Here is a 22,932-nt window from a genome sequence, read left to right on the forward strand (position 1 = left end):
TGGTGTGTCTTTCTCTCTCTCTCCTCCCCGCACCACTTATCCTCCCCTCCACGAAGCCATGTGGGGTTCAGAGCTCCTGCCAAGTCAGTGGAGCCCCGTGTGGGGTAAATTCCGGCCACAAGTGACTCAGCCTCTACCCTCCCCCGGAAAATTTGTCCTGGTTTAAAGGGCTAGAATGACTTCATTAATCCTCCCTCCCTCCACAACCCCTCAAGTCTAGGTCCCTCCTCCTCCTCCTCCATTTCTTCAGTAGCCCTGCCTGTTTGCTCCGGTGGCGGCCGAGTTATGTTCCACTCACTCCGTTCAATTCTCAAGCAAAAGCAACCACAATGCAGTCGAAGCTTCACGCTCCCGAGACTGCCGGCGGCGTGGAGTAACTACTACAAGCTTAGATGTGTCGATTTGAACCTCCTCGTACTACAGGTAGTCCTCGACGTACGACCACAACCGAGCCCCAAAACGGTCTGTCGCTAAGTGAGGCTGTTGCGGAGCGAGTTTGGACCTCCTGTCTTGCCACGGTTGCTAAGTGAATCGCGGCCGTCGTCAGGTCAGCCGCAAGGAATCTGGCTTCCTCCTGGACTTTTGCTTGTCGGAAGGTCGCCAAAGGGGATCACACAATCCCGGGACACTGCAACCGTCACAAAAAGGAGTCAGAACTCTGAATTTTTGGACCACATGACCACCAGGATGCGGAAAGGGTCATAAGTGTGAAAAATAAGTCATTTATTTCCAGTGCTGTTGTAAGTTGGAATGGTCGCTAAACAAACCGTCATAGGTCGAGGACTACCTCTACACAATCGACATGTATTCTTTGGAAGACCGTTCTATGCGATCGTGGATAAGAGGACAACAACACAGGCACGCTCAGAAAACGCATGACCGCGAGCGCTACAAGACCGAGCACCCGGTCCAAGGACATCGACGACAAACACACCAGCGGTGTCACACTGCACATACCACCAAAAGGTCATTCGCGGCGGCTCCCCATACATGGTGTAAAGGGGTCGACACCATGTAACGGCACAACTGTGGAAGGGTCCCTCCTGTCCCGATACACACGCGCTCGTGTGGACTGACGGCAAAGCCCGGCTACCGTCCTTCTCTGGAACATCCAGCCGCGGCACAAGACCCCGACATCGTTTGTATCGCACGAACCCCATCTTCTCCATGCTGGTTCTCCCTTTCCCGCCCATCCAGCTGCCAAGCGGGGCAAGGAAACGGCGGCAGCATTGCCAAAGCAGCCGTTGAAGCGATTGTAAAGGAAAGAGAAAAAGAAAAGGAACTTGGCCACGCCATCAAAAGAACGCCAGGATCGTGCCAGCTCCTGTTGGCGCGGTGGCAGCCCGTGCTCACGTCATCAGATGTGTAACCGTTTCCCTGCTGATTCCAAACACATTTTCGGGGCAGCCTCAGCCCGTCGGCCAGCCTGGAGAAAATGCTGCAGACACTGTAGCTGTGCACCGAACAAAACCAAAGGGGGCCAGGGTGTGTGTTGTGTACACAAGAATCCTTGCTTGCTCAGCCTCACACAAGGCAAACAAATCTGAGTACAGAGTTCTACATTTCAGCAGCGTGCCTAGAGCCCTTTCACAACCGTCTCCCTGCTTACGACGAGATAAGTGGGTGCCGCTTTGTTGTTTGCAAACTCGGGGGAAGACAGGCCCTCCCTCTCTGAGGGCACCTTCCCATATGGCCCTTTAGGACTCCACCTCCCATCATCCACCCCCAGGAGAAGCCTCAGCACCTGTGCAGGATGCTGGACCACGGGCATCTCATCGAGACACTACAGTACAGTATAGGTCGTCCTTGAACTACGGCCATAGCGGAGCCCCCAAATTTCTGCCATTGAACAAGACACTTGCTAAACGAGCTATGCCCCATTTTACGATCTTCCTCGCCGCCATTGTTCAGTGAAACACTGCAGTGGTTACGTCAACACCACGGTTGTTAAGTGAACCTGACTTCCCCATTGACTTTGCTTGTCAGATCGTCGCAAAAGGGGATCACGTGACTCCGGGACACCGCAACTGTCATAAATATGAGTCAGTTGCCCAGTGTCTGAACATCAAATCCCATGATCGCGGGGATGCGGCAAGGGTCATAATTGTGAAAATGGTCCTGTCATGTTTTCGCCACTTCAAAGAGTCGCTGAGTGAACTATTGCAAATCGAGCACTACCCGTAAAAAAAAAAAGAGAGGATGCACATGCACTTCCAAGAGGGGAAAAAACCCACGTACACGGGTGTTTTTGGTCGTGGGGGTGTCAGAATTTACAACGTCCAACAAAGATCACTGTCATTCTGGGGTCCCTCCAGACAAGAGTGGCAGGACACAGTCACCAAAATTCTCATCCGTAGTCTTGGCCAACTTTCAGCCAATCGTAAGGAGTGTGCACACAAAGAGAGCGCACGTCCGGGGAGGATTACGGGGTACAAACGAGGCACCCCAAAGAAGCTGGGGCTTATCGGCGTAGGGCAAAAATGAAGGCAGCAAGGGGGTTAATTGTTTGTTCACTCCAACAAGGAGCCTTTTAAGGTCACAGCGACTGCTTGGGGAAGCATGTGAGTGACTCACTAGCGCACTCCGTAGTCAAGTCGTACTCTGTCCTACTCCTCCTCCCTCCTTCCTCCCTCCCGCAGCCCTTACGTAGTGGAGCCTCCCTCCCCGTTGCGCTTCCCTTCCCCCCCCCTCCACCAGGCCCAGCTGCTTCGCTGGCCGTGCGCCAGAGGGCGTGGAGAGCACTGGAGGAGTCCACGGCCGGCCCTCCGGCGGCGGAGGAAGCACAGAGCAGCAGCTGCGAGCGGAGCCTTTGTGTAAGATGCATTCCGGGAAAGAGAGAGAGAGAGAGAGAGAAAGCACGCTTTCGATGCGCAGGGAAAGTGCAGTGATGCACACGGCGGCGGCAAAGGGTTTGACCCACAAAAGGCTACGCCGAACAAAAGCCCTCGAGCCGCTTCCAGTTAAGCAACGAACGTTGCGCTTAGCTGTCAACGTTTCACAATTTCCATTTTGCAGAGAGAAATCTATTTGCCGGCGGCTCGCCGGAAAACCCGTTCTCCTTTGGCGAGGATCGACTTTCTCGTGTTTCCTTCGTTCCTCTCCCCTCTCAACAGCTGCCTCGTGTGTGCAGTTCCGCGTGACACCCTCCACCCCTGATCAAACTTTCACTGGGAGGTGGGGGTGGGGATTGGGGGTGTCCTCGACGTACGGCCACAACTGGCTGAGCCAGGCGGTTGATAAGTGAGCTGGGCCTGATTTTGAGAACCTTTTTTTGCCAGGGTTGTTGAGAGAATCACCGTGGTCGTTAAGTGAATCAGGAGGTGGTTAAACGAATCAGGATCCCCCACCCCACCCCACCCACCCCGTTCCAACTTTGCTTGTCGGAAGCTGGCTGGGAAGGTTACAAATGATGATCAGAGGACCCTTGCAATTGTTGTAAGTACATGTCGTTTGCCAAACGCCTGAATTTTGACCGTGGAGATGCTACGACGGTCGTAAGTGAGAGGACCAGTCACAAGTCATATTTTCAACACCGTTTGTAATGTCGAAACATTTGCTAAATGAATGGGTGTGAGCCGAGGACTAAATTCCAGCCACGGAGAGGATTTCGACTGGCAGCATCCATTACAGGAATACCGTCCTCAACTTACAACAGTTCATTTAGTGACCATTCAAAGTTACACCACCATTGAAACAATGACATAACCGTGTTTTGCACTTACGACCCTTGCAACATCTCCATGGTCACATCATCAAAAAATCAGAGGTCGGCTTGGCAATTGACTCATATTTACGACGGGGTGGTAAGTCAATGGGGAAGCTAACAACCCTGTTATCCACCTAACGACTGCATTGATTCACTTAAAAAACGTAGCAGAAAAGGTCGTAAGATGTGACTAAACTCACTTCACTATAGATGATCCTCATCTTACGACCACAATGGAGCCCAACATTTATGTTATTAAATGAGACATCTGCTAAGCGAGTTTTAAAATCTTTCCCGCCAGTCGTTGTGAATCACTGCAGTTGTTTGACTAGTAACACGGTTGTTAAGTGAATCTGGCTTCCCCATGGACTTTGCTCGTCAAAAAGTCGCAAAAGGGGAATCGTGTAACCCCAGGACACTGCCACCGTCATAAATGTGAGTCTGTGGCCAAGCATCCAAATATATATCATGTGGTCCTGGAGAGGCTACAACGGTCGTAAGTGTGAAAAACAATCCTAAGTTCCTTTTGTCAGTGCCGTTGTAACTCTGATCACTAAACAAACTGTTGTCATAAGTCGAGGACTTCCTCCGTTTAGCTCAGTGACAGCAATTTGCCACCGTCAATCAAGGAGCGACGTGTACTGTAGACTTAACCAATGTCTTGCTTAACAAAAGAGACATTTTGGACTCCACTGGGGTCCGTAACTCGCCAGTTTATCGTGCCAACAATGGACGCACAAATGGGAAACACCCATGGAACACGGCAGCCCTTCCACGTGGAGTCTTGCTTCGGTCACCAGAGGAGGAACATGCTCTCCGCGTTGCTTTCTCATGGGCTGGGTTCCCCCCCACACCGGGCCCATGCGCCGTCTCGGGCCACGAGGCGTGGCTGGTGGGGGGTACGGCTACTCTCCCGCCATGGTGCGGACGCCGACTCTGTAGAAAAACAAGACAGCACGCATTAGGGCAGTGATGGCTAACCTTTTTCTTCTCATGTGCCGAAGGCGTGCACACACCCTTAAAGCAATGCACATCCTCCTGCCACCCTGGGCATGCACGCACGATGCCCCCTGCCCCGTTTTGGACCTAGCAGGCCTCCCTGAAGCCTCCTGGGACCAAAAACGAACCGTGGAAGGACGCCTCCCACCACCACCACCCCTGCGGTCCGTTTTGGCCCTAGCAGGCCTCCCTGAAGCCTCCTGGGACCAAAAACGAACTGTGGGGGGGGATGCCTCCCACCACCACCCCCCCGCAGCCCATTTTGGGGCCTGGTAGGCCTCCCTGAAGCCTCCTGAAACCAAAAATGGGGCGCAGGAGGGGTGACGCTGCACCCCCCATGACCCCCCTGCCTCCCCGTGCATGCGTCTCCCGCATGCGTCTCCCACATGCCCTGCCGAGGCCTGAAAATCAGTTGATGGGTGGGAGGGGGCGCACGCATGTGCAGTGGAGCTGAGCTGGCCAATGGCCCGCGTGCCACAGGTTCGCCATCATGGCATTATTGAAGAGGTGGGTTTCAAGGAAATGGAGGTTTTACCCATGTGTGTCGTCCCCCCCCCAGGGAAAGCCACTTATTTATGTTCACCTCCCTCCCGCCGTGTCCGTCTGTTCCTTCCCACACGCCATGAATGTGGTGTTCCACAATCTCGGCACTCATGCTCCGCAAATCGGTCACTCTGCTGATTTGCAAAAGGGTTCCCCTCCAAATAAACCCCCGGAAAAGACAACCTCTGCCGAAAGGGACTCCGCAAACCTCGGAAGAGGGTGAGGGTGAGGCTCTCCTGGCATGACACACGCTACATTTAGTCCTTGACTTTCGGGCCGCAAACGAGCTCCACGTTTTTCTGTTGCTAGGCCCCATTTCGCGATCTTTCTTATCAGGGTTGTTAAGCATATCGCTTCGGTCGTTCACGGCATGGTTGTTAAGTGAATATGGTGAATAAGTACCTGCCAGTTGTCAAGCGTTCGAAATTTTGATCACATGACCGCAACGAACAACCCCGTTTTCCGATATTTCTTGTTACGGTTGTTAAGCGAATCGCTTCGGTTGTTCCAAGACATGGTTGTTAAGTGAATTCGGCTTCCCCCTTGACTTGGCTTGTCGGAACGCAAAAGGGGATCGTGTGACACCCCCCCAGCGACCGTCATAAATAGGAATCCGTTGCCAAGTGTTTGAAATTTGATCATGCGACATGGGAGTGATTGTAATGGTTGTAAGTGTGAAAAACCCTACCGTTGTAACTTTGAACTGTCACTAAATGAACAGTTGTAAGTTGGGGACTACCCCTACCGTAATAAAAATCCCTGGATCTGAAGGGGAGGAGGAGGAGGACGACGACTTGGCTCAGTTGTCCAAGCAGTCCTCACCTTATAACCGTTCCCTTTCAGGGACCCTTCAAAGTCAAAGTCTACAAGGAGGTCAGCTTCACTTAACAACCACAGCAAGAACGGTCGCCTAATGGGTCAACCTCAACAACAGTCTCCGCATAGCAGTGGACGTTCTCGTTTCGATTGCAGCCGTACATCGAGCAGTACCAATACTGAACGCTTCGTCCCCTCACTCGGCGGAGTGGTGGCTGGAATGGAACAGTGGAAGACACGCCCCAGGGGACTCCATAACCCAGCCTTCCTGGTTCGCATGGAACTTTCCTGGGCCTCAAGAGAAAACATGGAAGGCCGCAGGACATGCTACCTTCTCCGACGTGGTCCGGGCCTGGTCTGTCTCAAGTGGCTGCCCCCTCTGGGCAACACAACTGCCCACAAACCAACACACCCACAGCAACCTTGTGACCTCCCGTCCCCTGCCCCCGAACCTACTTAGTCACGAAGTCTCACCACATGATGGAGGGCAGGGGGAAGGGAAGGATCAGATTACAAAACCCGCTGGGGCCCAGCCCGATGGCACCAAGCATCAGACAGCAGGACGCAGGTACGACGACCTGGGGCGGCCGCCGGGATGAGGCAACAGATATTTTTTGTATCTGTATCGTCGTGTTCTGTACTGCACGCCTGGGGGGGGGGTGAGCTCCGCCGCCGTGTGTCTGCACAGGGTTCGTGGCTAAGCCTGTGGCGCGAACCAAGACGCAATCACCACATTTGGGAAGTGGGGAGATGTCTGCAGAGGGTGGCTAAGAAAGTCAAAATAATAGAATATTCGAGGAGGAGGAGAGGAGGAGGAGGAGGAGGGAGGAGGAGGAGGAGGAGGAGGAGGAGGAGGAGGAGGAGGAGAACGATTATGGGGTCCTTGGTGGTCTCGGTACTTGGCTGTTTTCTTACAGACATTTCATGACCCAGCTAGGGAACATCATCAGTGCTAGTAGGGAGTTGAGTTCGTGGAGGGAGGAGGAGGACGAGGACGAGGACGACTGTGGGGTCCTTGGTGGTCTGTGAGTTTGGTTGTTTCCCTGCAGACGTTTCCTGACCCAACTAGATAATATCATCAGTGCTAGAAGGGAGTGAAGTTTGCTTGGGAGTTCACATACTCCACGCTCGCTAGCACTGATGATGTTCTCTAGCTGGGCCAGAAAACGTCTACAAGACCAAAACAACTCAGATAGCGCCCGGGACCTGAGGTTACGTCAAGACGTTGGCCGCAACGATCCAAACTATTTTTTTTTTAACGTGCGTCAGACACACAAACTCGGGTATCCCCAACCGCGCCGTGCTCCCGTCCTCTCAGCTTCGGCCTCAGTTGGTCACTAAATGGGAGCGAAGCAGATGGCCTGAGGCACTTCTTCAGCCCCGGGCCCACAAAGGAGACCTTCAGCGGGGAGAATGAGGCGTAGTAGCGGATATTATCTCTGGTCTGGAGAGGAGAAAGGCCGGCCTGTGTCCGGACAATGAGCACCGCACAACCTCCCCATGTAAACCCCGACGGAAATCGGCCTACAGGATGTCTCCAAACTGCCCAAGCAGAACAGACCCACCACGCCCTGATGTTTGGCGAGCGCGGGACGCAAGGTCGCAAAATACAGGAAGTCCTCGACTTACGACCAGGGGTAGTATTCAGTTACCTTCCCTACCGGTTCACAAATGTGAGCAAGTGTGCGCACACGCTCGCTTCCTTCATACACACCCAGTCCGCGCATGCACTACGGCTGGCAGGCGCAAACCGGCGGAATACCACCTCTGCTTACGACCACAATGGAGCCTCAAAGTCCGGTTGCTAAGCGAAACGTTGGCGAAGTGAATTTCGCCTGGTTTTACAACCTTTCTCGCCACCGTCGTTAAGGAGATCGCTGCAGTTCCTTAAATTAGTGATGCGGTGTGTCCAGGGAATCCGTCTTTCCCCGTGGACTTTGCTCGTCAAAAGGTCGGAAAGAGGAATCGCGTGACACCCCCCTCCCCAGGACACGTCGTAAATGTGAGTCGGTTGCCAAGCGTTCAAATGCTGATCACGGGCCTGCTTGCAAAGGCCATAAAGCGTGAACAACGGTCCGAAGCCACTTTTTTCGCTGCCGTTGTAACTTCCAATGGTCACTAAATGAATGGTCGTAAATCGAGGACGTATTTAAAAAAAAAATCAAACCACACGCCCGAGAGTTTGGGATTGGTATCATCTTACATCCATCAAAAGAAAACTTTTAAGCCCTTTTAAGAAGAGATCAGACCTTTGTCCGAATCGATGGAGCGTTTCCTGCCTGAGCAGTGGGGTTGGGCTAGATGACCTCCAGGGTCCCTTCCGACTCTTGTTATTCTGCTGAACGGATTTGAATCGTAGAGATCCACCCAATTAAAATATCTATTTTTTAAAAAAAAATCGTGCATCTCATCTTTGCCTTTGAACACGTCGCCCAAAACGCTTCAAAATGGGTGGGAATTCTTTTGTCCACGAAGCCCCCTACTCTTTTAAGGAAAACCCAACCTTTTTTTGGGGGGGCAGAAATGTAACCCTTGCGGGGGGCTTTAGCACTTCGAACACAAACTTCCTCTGGACAAGTGGATGAGGAAACTCGCTGGCGGATGGACTCCGCCGATGTGCCAGCTGCCCTGGTGATGCAACCTGGCGCAATAGGTTGCGTCTCGTGATGTAACCGCTTCCAGCTGATCGGACCCAGGGGGTCTCTGCGCGGTATTTTGGGATGAGCCCCCCCCTGAGGATGGCCACCTATGCTGACCTGGGTTAATTAGCTCAGATTAATTCTCTCTTCGTTTAGTTTAACGGTGCGGTACGCGGTCCCTCGCGCTAAAAGATGTTGAGATACTAGAAAGAGTGCGGAGAAGAGCAACGAAGATCATTAGAGGCCTGGAGACGAAAACATGCGAGGAACGGTCGTAGGAATGGGGCACGTCTTATCTAGGGACATGACAGAACCGTTCCAATATTTGAGGGGCTGCCCCAAAGAAGAGGGGGAGGGGGTTCCACCTATTTTCCAAAGCACCTGAAGGCAGGACAAGAAGCAACATTTAAGGAGAGAAGCAACTTGGAATTAAGCGGGAATTTCCCGACAGTGAGGACAATTCACCGGTGGAACAGCGTGCCACTGGAAGTTGTGGGCGTTCCACTGGAAGTTGTGGGCTTTCAAGAAGAGATTGGACAATTATTTATTTGAAATGATACAGGCCAGTGGTGGGTTCCGGATCCCGTCGCAATTGGTACGCTGCGCACGGGACCCTAGTGCGCTGCACAAACCTGTGCACACCACTGCCCTACGACACCCAGCTGCTTGGCGGAGGTCGCGCAGGCACCGCACAATGGGTGCACATTTGGCCGGTCGCGTTACAAACAGCTATGGAACGCGAGAGGGCGGGTGTCCCAAACGAGCCACCATACCAGTATGGTGGCTACTGCTCACGGTTACTACCGGTACAAGCCGTACCGCGCTGTACCTCCCAGAACCCACCACTGGTACAGGGTCTCCTGCTTGAGCAGGGGGTTGGAGTAGAAGACCTCCAAGGTCTCTTCCAACTCCATTATTCTGTTAGGTTCAGGCGAACCACTACCTCTGACAATCAGCTCGGAGCGAACCGGTTCACTCCGACGAGCAAGTGGGCATGGCCAGCCACCACTGCCCTTTACTTACCGATATCTTCTCAGCTGCGCCTCGGCTCTTTTCCTCCCCAGCAGTAACACGGCAGGTCAATCGGTTGTTAAACCAGTAGGACCCCACCACTGGGGGACCTGATAGCTATCTTCCAATATTTGAGGAAGCCCCCGAAGGCAGGGGAGGAAGCAATGGATGGAAACTAATCGAGGAGAGAAGCAATCTGGAATTCAAGAGAAACTTCCTAACAGTAAAGGACAGTTAACCAGTGGAACTACTTGCCACCAGTAGTTGTGATTGCTCCATCACGGGAGGTTTTTAAGAAGAGAGACAGACGTTTGTCTGAAATGGTGTAGGGTTTCCTGCCTAAGCAGGGGGTTGGACTAGAAGATCTCCAAGGTCCCTTCCCACTCCTTTCGGAGCTATTAGCCAGCTCACTACTGGTAATCCAATGGCCGTTGATCACGGTCATGTGATCAAAATTTCAGATGCTTGGCAACTGGCAGGTACTTATGACGGTCACATGACCCCCGTTTACAACCTTCTGACTAGCAAAGTCAACAGGAAAAACCGGATTCACTTAACAACGGCATTATTCACTTAATAATTGCAGCGATTCCCTTTAACGACCATGGCCCAAAAGGTCATAAAACGGAGCAACGCTCATTTGAGAACAGGTCTGGCTTAGCGATGGAAATTTCGGGACGCAATTTTGGTCATAAATGGAGGACTCCCTGTATTTTGCAGGCTCCCTTCAACTAACGCGTCACAGGAGCCCCGATTTCAAGACCACCCGTTTAGCGACCGTTCCAAGCAGCTCTCAATTTGAAACCATTCATTTAGCGACCATTCCAAGTTACAACAGCACTGGGGGGAACAAAACATGACTCGCGACCCGGTCCTCACAGTTATGACCTTCAGAGGATCCAAGATTGGACGCTTGTCAACTGGCACGTATTTACGACGATGGCGGAGTTCCTTCCCCCCACCGCCGGTCATGTGATTGGCTGATCAACCGCAGGGATCCGTTTAGCCCAATTAAACTCTTGTAAGATTTGGGGCCAACTGGCTTTACGACCGCCTTGCTTAGCAATGGAAACCGTGGTTGCAAGTCGAGGACTGCAAGAATCTGCAGAACCTCTGATGCAATAAAAATAGTCGCTAAGGGAGTCATTTCTCCACCGTGGCCCCTTAAAGGTGGGTGGACTTCAACTCCCAGAATTCTCCACCCAGCGTGCTTTAAAATGGGGAAATTTCTGAGGAATTCTGGGAGTTGAAGTCCACCCATCTGAAGACACTCTGACTGTGGAATTCCGGGAGTGGAAGCCCACCCCTCTTAAAGCACTGTGACCGTGGAATTCCAGGAGTGGAAGCCCACCCCTCTTAAAGCACTCTGACTGTGGAATTCCAGGAGTCGAAGCCCACCCCTCTTAAAGCACTCTGACTGTGGAATTCCGGGAGTGGAAGCCCACCCCTCTTAAAACACACTGACTGTGGAATTCCGGGAGTGGAAGCCCACCCCTCTTAAAACACACTGACTGTGGAATTCCAGGAATGGAAGCCCACCCCTCTTAAAACACACTGACTGTGGAATTCCGGGACTGGAAGCCCACCCCTCTTAAAGCACTGTGACTGTGGAATTCCGGGAGTCGAAGCCCACCCCTCTTAAAGCACTGTGACTGTGGAATTCCGGGAGTGGAAGCCCACCCCTCTTAAAGCACTGTGACCGTGGAATTCCAGGAGTGGAAGCCCACCCCTCTTAAAGCACTCTGACTGTGGAATTCCAGGAGTCGAAGCCCACCCCTCTTAAAGCACTGTGACTGTGGAATTCCAGGAGTCTTAGCCCACCCCTCTTAAAGCACTGTGACTGTGGAATTCCAGGAGTGGAAGCCCACCCCTCTTAAAGCACTCTTACTGTGGAATTCCAGGAGTCGAAGCCCACCCTTCTTAAAGCACTCTGACTGTGGAATTCCGGGATTGGAAGCCCACCCCTCTTAAAACACACTGACTGTGGAATTCCGGGATTGGAAGCGCACCCCTCTTAAAACACTCTGACTGTGGAATTCTGGGAGTGGAAGCCCACCCCTCTTAAAACACTCTGACTGTGGAATTCTGGGAGTGGAAGCCCACCCCTCTTAAAACACACTGACTGTGGAATTCCAGGAGTCGAAGCCCACCCCTCTTAAAGCACTGTGACTGTGGAATTCCGGGAGTGGAAGCCCACCCCTCTTAAAGCACTCTGACTGTGGAATTCTGGGAGTGGAAGCCCACCCCTCTTAAAACACACTGACTGTGGAATTCCAGGAGTCGAAGCCCACCCCTCTTAAAGCACTGTGACTGTGGAATTCCGGGAGTGGAAGCCCACCCCTCTTAAAGCACTCTGACTGTGGAATTCCAGGAGTCGAAGCCCAACCCTCTTAAAGCACTCTGACTGTGGAATTCCAGGAGTCGAAGCCCACCCCTCTTAAAGCACTGTGACTGTGGAATTCCAGGAGTCTTAGCCCACCCCTCTTAAAGCACTGTGACTGTGGAATTCCAGGAGTGGAAGCCCACCCCTCTTAAAGCACTCTTACTGTGGAATTCCAGGAGTCGAAGCCCACCCTTCTTAAAGCACTCTGACTGTGGAATTCCGGGATTGGAAGCCCACCCCTCTTAAAACACACTGACTGTGGAATTCCGGGATTGGAAGCGCACCCCTCTTAAAACACTCTGACTGTGGAATTCTGGGAGTGGAAGCCCACCCCTCTTAAAACACTCTGACTGTGGAATTCTGGGAGTGGAAGCCCACCCCTCTTAAAACACACTGACTGTGGAATTCCAGGAGTCGAAGCCCACCCCTCTTAAAGCACTGTGACTGTGGAATTCCGGGAGTGGAAGCCCACCCCTCTTAAAGCACTCTGACTGTGGAATTCCAGGAGTCGAAGCCCAACCCTCTTAAAGCACTGTGACTGTGGAATTCTGGGAGTGGAAGCCCACCCCTCTTAAAACACACTGACTATGGAATTCCGGGAGTGGAAGCCCACCCCTCTTCAAGGGACCAAGCTGGACAATCACTCCTTTACGTCGGTCACAAAACAGATGGAAAAACACCTTTTGGGGGGGTGGGCTTGCGTGAACCCAACTCAGGTGTACGAACAGGGACTTCCCCTACGATTTGACCTGCCATCCCAGGGTTCAAGCCTGCCACCTCTGCACACCCACCGTTTGGCTTTGGGCACCGCTGAGCCCGGGGGACGTACGTTATTCAAGTCCGTCGAGTTTTTCCTGTTCTCTTCCTCCCCGCATGGAAAAATGAGCACTGAGGCTCTGCGGAGTCCTCAATTTACGACCGAAAGCGAGCCCAACATTTCTCCTGCTAAGGGAAACGTCCGCTCAGTGAATTTCACCTCCTTTCTTCCTACCGCCGTTAAACAAATCGCGGCCGCGGTCGTTAAAGGAATCTGATTCCCCCCCCCCCTGGATTTGGCTTATAAAGTGGTCACAAAAGGGGGATGCTGTGATTCCCGTCATAAAGGTGAGAATTTTGATCCTGTGACCACAGGGGCACTTACGGGAATGATCGTTAAGTGTGAAAAACGGCCGTTAAGTCACTTTTCCCGTGTTGTTGTAGCTTTGGACGGTCGCTAAGTGAACTATTGCAAGTCAAGAGCCACCTGTAACTTCCGGAGAATTCTATCGATTCCAACTCAACCCCCCCCCCCCTGAAATGCCAATCTTCCGCTAGCTAACTTGGGTTAATTCCCGCGGAATTGCACATTGTTGAGTTGTTAAATGCTCTCCTCTTCCTGCTTTTTGGCACCAAAAACACACTCGTTGTTGTGTTGTGTTTGTTGTGTTGAATTCAAATTCCCACTGGACACTGGGGGAATTCTGGGAGTTGAAGTCCACCCATCTTCAAGACCCCCAAATTTGAAGAAACGTGACTCCAAGCCGTCCTCGACTTACGACAGCTCGCTTTAGGGACCGTTCGGCGTTCCAACGGGACCGATAAAAGTGACTTATGACCATTTTTCACCCTTATGACCGTTGCAGCCAAAATTCAGACGCTCGGCAGCTGACTCATACTTACGATGGTCGCAGAGTCCCGGGGTGTGTGTGTGTCAGGCGATCCTCTTTTGCGACCTTCTGACGAGCAAAATCAACGGGGAAGCCAAATTCACTTAACGACCTTGTGACTAACTTAGTAACTGCAGTGACTCACTTAACAACCGTGGAAGGAAAGGTGCTAAATTGGGGGGGGGGAAGGGGGGAAACCTCACTTAGCAAAGGTCTCGTTTAGCAACAGAAACATTGGGCTCCATTGTGGTCGTAAGCCGAGGACTCCCTGTGTTTCTCCACTTGAACTAAGCAGAGTTATCGGATTTCATTTAAGGGCAGACGCCATTGTAATCCTCCTTACAAAGATTCGCTTAGCGACAGTTCAAAGTTGCCACAGCACCGAGAACAGAAATTAATAACTGATCCTCGTAGTTACAACACACACGGTCATGTGATCAAAATGACATGCTCAACAACTGTCATATATGTACGACGAGCGCATCAAACTGGCGTCACCTGTGAACTTCCCAGCCGGCTTCCGCTGAGCACTGATTCGCTTAGTGGCGGCAAGATTTTCTTCACAACTGCAGTTACTCGCTTAAACAACTGTGGCAAAAAAGGGGATATGATACATAGGTAGTCCTTGACTTATAACAGTTCACTTAGCGACCGTTCATAGTGACGACACCCCCAAAAAGCGACTTACGGCCATTTTTCACACTTACGACCGTTGCACCTTCCCCGTGGTCATGTGACTTCCAACTAACTCATCCTTATGACAGTTGGGGTGTCCCGGGGTCAGGCGATCCCCTTTTGCAACCTTCTGATGAGCAAAGTCCATGGGGAGGCCGGATTCACTTAACAACCAGGTTGCTCATTTAACGACGGCGGTGCTTCGTTTTAACCAACGTGGCAAGGAAAGTCGTAAGACGGGGCCATCTCACTGAACAAATGTCTCCCTTAACAATGTAAATCGTGAGCTTGATGGTGGTCATAAGTCGAGAACTGCCTGTATCGGACACGATTCATTTAACAGCCACCCAGAAATTCCGGTCCCTATTCCTGACGTAAATTGAGGACTGCCTATAGAAGAGATCCAAACATTCCTAAGACCCCAAGTGAGCAAGTTGCACTCATGATGTCCTGGACTCCGAAGCCCATCTACCCTAGCAAAGTCTGGGAATAAGGGGAGAGAGCTAGAAAGATAATCCCCGACTTACGACAATTCACTCAGCGACCGAAGTTACGACGTCACTGAAAACAAGCGACTTACACCTGTTTTTCACACTGACGGAAACTGCAGCCCCGCCGTGGTCACGTGATCCAAACCCCCGGCAGCTGACTCGCATTTATGACGGCTGCAGTGTCCCGGTGTGTGTGTGTCACACGATCCCCTTTTGCGACGAGCAACGCCGACGGGGAATTGCTAACATATCCACAACTTCAGGGATTAGCAACCCACAGCCAGAAAGGTGGGGCGAAATGTCTCGCTTAGCGGCGGAAACCGTGGGCTCAATCGCGGTCGTAAGTCGAGGACTACCCGTGCTGAGGAGAAGCGTCTGAATCTATTGGGATTTTTCCTAGATTTTTCCTGATCCGATACGGAAAGGGAGAGAAAGATACGGATTTCGCGAGGAATTCAGCTCCCAGAATCCCCCTGGGAGACCCCCACTCTCGGGGGGGGGGCAGGAAACACCCCTGGGGAGCGGGGGGGGGGGATAACGGGCTGAATCCATAAGGAGGACGAGAAGTAAGTTGGAGGGAATCACAGCTAGTTCTCGACTTATGGACGTTTCCTTAGCAACTCGTCGAAGTTACGACAAATTGACTTACGACCATACCTCGCACTTACAAAGACATGTTCAACGTTGGCCAACTGGCTTGTACTTACGACGGCCGTCACCATGGGTGACCTTCCGACAAGCAGAGTCAACAGGGGAATGCCGGATTCGTTTAATAACCATGCTATTCATTCAACGGCTGAAAAGCGATTCGCTTAACGATCGTGATCCCCCCCCTCCCCGAAAAAGGGTCGTAAAATTCGTAAAAAAAACCGTCTTGCTCAACCACGGAAATTCTGGTTTCCACTGTGGTCGTTAAGGCGAGGACCACCTAAAAAGCATGCTTCGTCAAGCTTCCTAATTTACGCCTCTGGTCGTAAGTCGAGGACCACCTAAAAAGTTGCCGGGCTTCTCCTTAGGGGGTAACGGGGGGACCACCAAGGCATAGGTAGTCCCTGACTTACAAAAGTTCACTTAGCAACTGTTCAAAGTTACGACGACACCGGAAAAAAACTTTTCATACGACCGTTGCAACATCCCCCAGCGACTTCCATTCGGACTCGCTTGACAACGGATTCATGTTTATGACGGTCGCGCGTGTGTTTGTGTGTGTGAGAGAGAGAGAGACGTGATTCCCTTTTGCAACCACCAAACGAGCAAAACCCAATTGGGGGAAGCCGGATTCGCTAAACAACCGGGCGACTCGTTTAACAACGGCAGCGAACAAACGCGGCGAGGAAAGTCGTCAAACGGGAGCAAAAAAAGAAAGAAAACCTCACGGAACAACTCTCTCCCCTACGCAATCTCAACCTTCAGGCTCCAATTGTGGTCGTAAGGTGCAATTCGCTGGTAGTCCTCGACCTTACGACCACAATTTCTATGGGAACTGATCCATAGAAAGACCCACATAGAAAGTCCCCGGAGAGGAAACACACAGCCGTGGGCAAACTTGCCACCTGCGTAAAGGAGTTGGGGGCCCAGACAGTTAAAAGTCAGCTGCCTGGGTGGGTATACACACAGACACAAACACACAAAAACACACACACCAAGCACACAAGAGCAGTCATCTGAAGCCATTTCCACCACCCCCCCTCGCCTCTCTCTCGCTCGCTCGCTCGCTCCCCTTCCCGGAAACAGCCGCCGACCACAGACCCCCACCCACCCACGAGCACGTGACCCAAACCTTCATCCGAGAAGACAAAGCGATTAAAACACACAAACGCAAATAAAATCATATACTTGGGGAGGGGGTCTATTTAAAAAATCACAGTGGGGTGGGAAAAGCCCAGAGATCTGTGGGAGGGGGACGCGGGGACGGGGCTCATCGCGTTGGTGACACGAGCGTGGGAAAGAAAGCCCGCCACGCGAGCTGCGCCGGGCACTTAACGCCGAACGCGGAATAACGTTCGAAAAGTGAAACTTAAAAGTGAAAAGTAAAATCTTTTTTATTTTATTTGGGGCCAAAGGGATTCCAAACTTTGCTATTTGGAAAGATTTGGGCGGCCTCAGTAATATATATATATAATATAGGTTGCCCTCGATTTACGACCTGAGTCCTCGATTTACGACCTTGAAGTGAGTCAAGTGAATTTTGGCCCCCTTTTACGACCGAGCTTGCCGCTCTGGGTAAGTAAATCCCTGCAACCGTTGAAGTAAGCGACACGGTCATTAAGTGGGCGAAATGTGTGTTTCTGTGAGGGGGGGTGTTGTAAAGGTTGTAAGTGTGAAAAATGACTGTAAGGCGCATTTTTTTCACATCAAGTTTGTCCCCAAACTGTTTTAAACCGAGGATTATCTGTTATGTGATTTACGATGTTTAAATACACACACACAAACACACTTTTAGGCAAAATACGAAATATGTGAGTTATTTTAATATGCTATATACATTCCCAGGACATAATATATAATACCAAGGTATTATTATGCAGAAGGACAAGAGCTATTTAGGTAAAGTATGAAAGGACAGTCATGAAAAGGGTTAGGATTAGGGTTAGGGTAACCCTAACCCTAACCCGAATCCTAACTCTAATCCTAATCCTAACCCTAATTCTCTTTATCCCTAACTATAACCCAAACCCTAATTCTAATTCTCTCTAACCCTAACCCTCACTCTAACTCTAACCCCAATCCTAATCCTAATCCAAGACCTAATTCTAAACCCAACCCTAATCCTAGCCCTAAACCTCTCTAATCCTAACCCTAACTCTAACCCCAACCCTAATTCTCTCTAACCCTAACCCTAATCCAAGTCCTAACTCTAACCCCAACCCTAACCCTAAACGTCTCTAATCCTAACCCTAACTCTACTCTAACCCGAATCCTAATTCTAACCCTAATCCTCTCTAATCCTAATCCTAACCCTAATTCTCTGTAACCCTAACCCTAACTATAACCCAAACCCTAATTCTAATGCTCTCTAACCCTAACCTTAATCCTAATCCAAGTCCTAACTCTAACCCCAACCCTAACCCTAAACCTCTCTAATCCTAACCCTAACTCTAACTCTAACCCGAATCCTAATTCTAACCCGAATCCTAATTCTAACCCTAATCCTAACTCTAATCCTAATCCTAACCCTAATTCTCTGTAACCCTAACCCTAATTCTAATTCTCTCTAACCCTAACCCTAATCCTAATCCGTCCTAACTCTAACCCCAACCCTAGCCCTAAACCTCTCTAATCCTAACCCTAACTCTAACTCTAACCCAAATCCTAATTCTAATCCTAATCCTAATTCTCTGTAACCCTAACCCTAACCCAAACCCTAATTCTAATTCTCTCTAACCCTAATCCTCACTCCAACTCTAACCCTAATCCTAATCCAAGACCTAACTCTAAACCCAAACCCTAACCCTAAACCTCTCTAAACCTAACCCTAACCCTATCCTGATCCTAACCCTAGCCCTAATTCTCTCTAACCCTAACTATAACCCAAACCCTAACCCTAATTCCAATTCTCTCTAATCCTAACCCTAACCCTAATCCTTTATTGAAAAACGTACATGAAACCCAAAAAGAAACGCAAAATAAAAGTATAGGGGATAAAAGTATGTAATTAAAAAAAAACAAGAGAAAAAGACCAGTATTGACATAAAGGTAGCCCTTGATTTACAACCGTTCATTTAGTGACCGTTACGACGACACTAAAAAGAACGACCTAGGACCATTTTTCACACTTACGACCAAGTCCATGTGGCACGATTCGGATGCTTGACAACTGATTCACCTTCGCAGCGTCCCTTTTTTGCGACCTTCCAACCAAGGAAGCCAGATTTGCTTAACGACCGGGTGACTAACCGAACAACGGCGGCGATTCGTATAACAACGGCGGCCAAAAAGGTCGTAAAACAGGTCAAAACACACTTCACAATTGTCTCCTTGGGCACAGAAAATTTGGGGTCCATTTGCCGGAGTGCCTTTTGGTTAGGAAAGGTGTGAATTTATTCAGCATTTTGTACTTTGAGATCCAATTTTTGACATTCTACGAAATGCCTGATTTTACACACACATACACACATATATTTGTGTGTGTGTATACTGTATTTTTCAGACTATAAGATGCACCATTTTGTCTCCCCAAAGGGGGTAAAATGTCTGTGCGTCTGATAGACCAAATATTGCAAATTGTTTTGGCCTCTGAACATCCCATTTTCTGGCCTTTTTCAGGCTTTTATTGGCCCGTTTCTGAGGCTTTTTTTGCCCCTTTAAAAAAAATAGCCTGAAAAAGCCTCAAAAATGACCTGAAAAAAGCCTCAAAAACAGGCCACAAAAGCCTCAAAATGGGCCGCAAAAAGTCTTAAACCGGCCCAAAAAACCCTAAAAAATGGGCGAAAAAAGCCTTAAAAACAGCCTGAAAAAAACTCAAAAATGGGCCAAAAAAACCCTCAAAAACGGGCCACCAAAGCCTCAAAACGGGCCGCAAAAAGCGTCAAAAACGGCCCCAAAAAAGCCTTGAAAACAGGCCAGCAAAACCCTCAAAATGGCCCCGAAAAACCTTCCAAAATGGCCCGAAAAACCTTCAAAAACGGACCAAAAAAGCCTCAAAACGGGCCGCAAAAAGCGTGAAAAATTGCCCCTCAAAAAAGGCCTTGAAAACAAGCCACAAAAGGGGTCAAAATGGCCTGAAAAAAGCCTCAAAAATGGGCCACAGCCTCAAAAACAGGCCAAAAAACCCTCAAAAACGGGCGAAAAAAGCCTTAAAAACAGCCTGAAAAAAGCCTCAGAAATGGCCCAAAAAAGCCTCAAAAACGGGCCACAAAAGCCTCAAAACGGGCCGCAAAAAGCGTCAAAAACGGCCCCCAAAAAGCCTTGAAAACAGGCCACAAAAACCCTCAAAACGGCCCGAAAAACCTTCAAAAATGGACCAAAAAAGCCTCAAAAACGGCCTGAAAAAAGCCTCAAAAACAGGCCACAAAAGCCGCAAAACGGGCCGCAAAAAGCGTGAAAAATGGCCCTTCAAAAAAGGCCTTGAAAACAAGCCGCAAAAAAGGTCAAAATGGCCTGAAAAAAGCCTCAAAAATGGGCCACAAATGCCTCAAAAACAGGCCAAAAAACCCTTCAAAAATGGCCTGAAAAAAGACCTCAAAAAGGGACCACAAAAAGCCTCAAAAATAAGCAAAAACCCCTTCAAAAATGGCCTGAAAAAAGCCTCAAAAACGGGCCACAAAGTCCTCAAAAACGGCCTGAAAAAAGCCTCAAAAACGGCCTGAAAAAAGCCTCAAAAACGGGCCACAAAAACCCTCAAAAATGGCCTGAAAAAAGCCTCAAAAACGGGCCACAAAAACCCTCAAAAATGGCCTGAAAAAACCCTCAAAAACGACTTGAAAAAAGCCTCAAAAAGGGGCCACAAAAAGCATCAAAAACGGGCCAAAAAGCCTAAAAAATGGCCTCAAAAAAGCCTTAAAAAGGGGCAGAAAAAGCCACCAAAACGGACTGAAAATGGATCACGCGGAGGCCAAAAACCTTCTTTTTGTTCTTTTCCTCTTCCAAATTTAGGTGCGTCTTATAGTCAGGTGCGTTTTATAATCCGAAAAATACGGTATATGTATATATAGGCGCGCAGACACATTATACACACACACAAAAATCATCATCAGGTTTAAGCATATATTATGCATTTATTTTTAAACCTGATGATGATTTTGAACATGTATATTTTTAAACCTTTGATGACGGTTGTGAACAACGTACTCGGGGATCACCAGTCTAAAAAAAAAAAAAATCCATTTTCAAGAGTTGAGTGGGTGTGAACGCAACAGACGCACAAACGCACGCAAACCGGCACTCCGCTAAATCCATTTGGGGACGGTTTCCCCCACAACCACCCAAAACCCCATCATCCTCACCACCAGCCAAGCCCAAATCTCAAGCCAAGCAGGGAAAGCCACAATGCAGCCGAAACCACAATCACAACCAATGTGCGCTTCCCAATTGTGCAAAATTGTTTCACAACTTGTCTCGCGTTTTTTTTTTTCCCGCTTCCTTTCCCAGGCTGGGGGAAAAAATGCAAATCACACGGAAATTGGGAAGAAGAGCCCGAGGGCAGGGCTGACGCACAGACACACACACCCCCGGAACGACAGCTGGGGTGTGGGATGGGATACGTAGTCCAGGCAAGCCAGAAGGGCCCAATGGGGGCTCCGTGGTACCCCCTGCTTGGCGGTTCTGGACCAGGTTTGCCCCGAATCAGAAGGGGGAATGTGTGGCACTCTGCCCACGTCCCGCCACTTGAAAAGGGGGTGCAAGGAGAAGACACCCCCCCAAGGGGCCTTCCCTCCCAGGAGCCACTGAGATTCGGAGCCCAGCCGGTTGGAAGCCACGTGACCCAAATTTCGGGGGGGGAGGGAGGGGGTGTTTAAAATATCTCATCCATTCTCAGAGAGCCGTCTGGATGACCTCACGTGACCCACCACACGCCAGGTGCCACTGTGCCACCTGCCCCCCACCCACCCCTCATTTCTGGGGCAACCGTGTCAGAAAGTGAGCGGGAGCCACCTGTGCGGTTCAAAAGCCTTTACGGGGGGAGCGATGGGAAGGGCAGACTCCTGCCCCCACCTCCTTTTCGGCCTGCGCCCCATTTCTTAGCTGAGCAAGGGGACCCCTGTTCTCACACAAAGACGGCACCGGTTTAAAAGCACAAGGAAAAAAGAAAGAAAGAAAATCTCTGCACACACACACACACGCACACACACACATCAATTGTACCTGGGGAACCTCGACGTGCCCCCAAAACAACTCAAAATTCGAGCCAGGGTCCTCACCTGGCCAGGCCTGTCTGCTTGTCCCGTCCTCAGCGCCCGCTCGCGAGGCAGTTTGGTTGCCTGCCCGACCGGTTGGTGCCACCTTCCTTGCCTGGCTGCGCGCACACACCCTCCCCGTCTCACCTGGGCACCCTTTTAAAGGGCCAGGCGCTCCTTTTTGAACACCTGGACGGAGGAGAACCCGGCGAACGGCGGGCTCCTCCCACAACCCCCAGCTCCACCATCCGCCGCTGAACTTCCAGACACGGCTTTCTCCTTTCTCCACCTCAATCTGCCACCCCCAAATTAAATCAACACTCTGTACATGCTCAGGGGCCCTGCAACCGTTGCAGGGAAACAAGACACGGAGACAATGGCCCCTGTTTCATTTTCAACAGACTTCCTCTAACTCATGCCCGCCCTCACAAACCCACCCACCCCCAATTCTGCTCTTCAACAACACAGCCCTTGTGCCTTCTTTTTTTTAACTTGGCTTGGCATGGTTTTTATGCGGGCAAAGTTTCTCCTTCACTGACGGGCAGCCACCCCACAGCCCCTCCATCCCCAGATGCCAGAAAGTCAAGGCTGGCTGAGCAAGGAAGCTGAAGCCAAGCCCCCCTCCCCATTTAATTGTAAACAGACCCCCTTCCCTCCCCCCACAGCCGAATTCACCCCAACTTCCACGGCCTACAAAATGTCTACCCTCCCCTTTCCATGCATCACTCTCCGATTTCCAGGCATCGATGACCACCAATCCCAGTTCCAAATCCTACCGACAATATAAATAAAATTCCCAATTTCCGCCCCGCTCCCAGTGCAATCCATGGGGGCTTTTTTGGGGAGAAAGCGAGTTAGAAAACCACAGTAAAACTTTCCGCACCCCAAAACTTGTCGAGGTTGGCAAGACCCCCTCCTCTCAAAAGCCACAACCTCTCGGCACACACAAACACCCCACACCTGCTACACGCACAAGCCCCCCTCCCCAAAGTCACCCAACACAGCGCCCCGCGAGTGCTGCCCGCATTCCCACCCAGTTGCTCCCCACCTGTCCCAATCGGGCTCTTCAATGCCACTTCCTCTTTTGTCCGATTTTTCCAAAAACACACACACAGACACGCAAAACGCAACACATTGGTGTGTATGTGTGAGAGAGAGACTTGGGCCCCTCTCCGCAAAGTTGGAAG

The 22,932-nt window shown here is 50.6% G+C and overlaps 1 protein-coding gene across 1 annotated transcript in view; it reads right to left on the minus strand.

The window, feature by feature from the left end:
• The window catches only part of KDM6B (lysine demethylase 6B), a 53,155-nt gene extending 48,513 nt beyond the window's left edge, over positions 1-4,642 (minus strand). Inside the window, 1 exon segment of the mRNA XM_087715029.1 lies at positions 4,504-4,642. The gene's annotated coding sequence lies outside the window, so the exon portion shown is untranslated.
• Positions 4,643-22,932: the final 18,290 nt, after the last annotated feature.

This window comes from Thamnophis sirtalis, unplaced genomic scaffold (assembly GCF_051295495.1).
Source record: "Thamnophis sirtalis isolate CommonGarterSnake01/CBP01778 unplaced genomic scaffold, rThaSir2_p1.2 scaffold_4, whole genome shotgun sequence".
Classification (NCBI taxonomy): domain Eukaryota; kingdom Metazoa; phylum Chordata; class Lepidosauria; order Squamata; family Natricidae; genus Thamnophis; species Thamnophis sirtalis.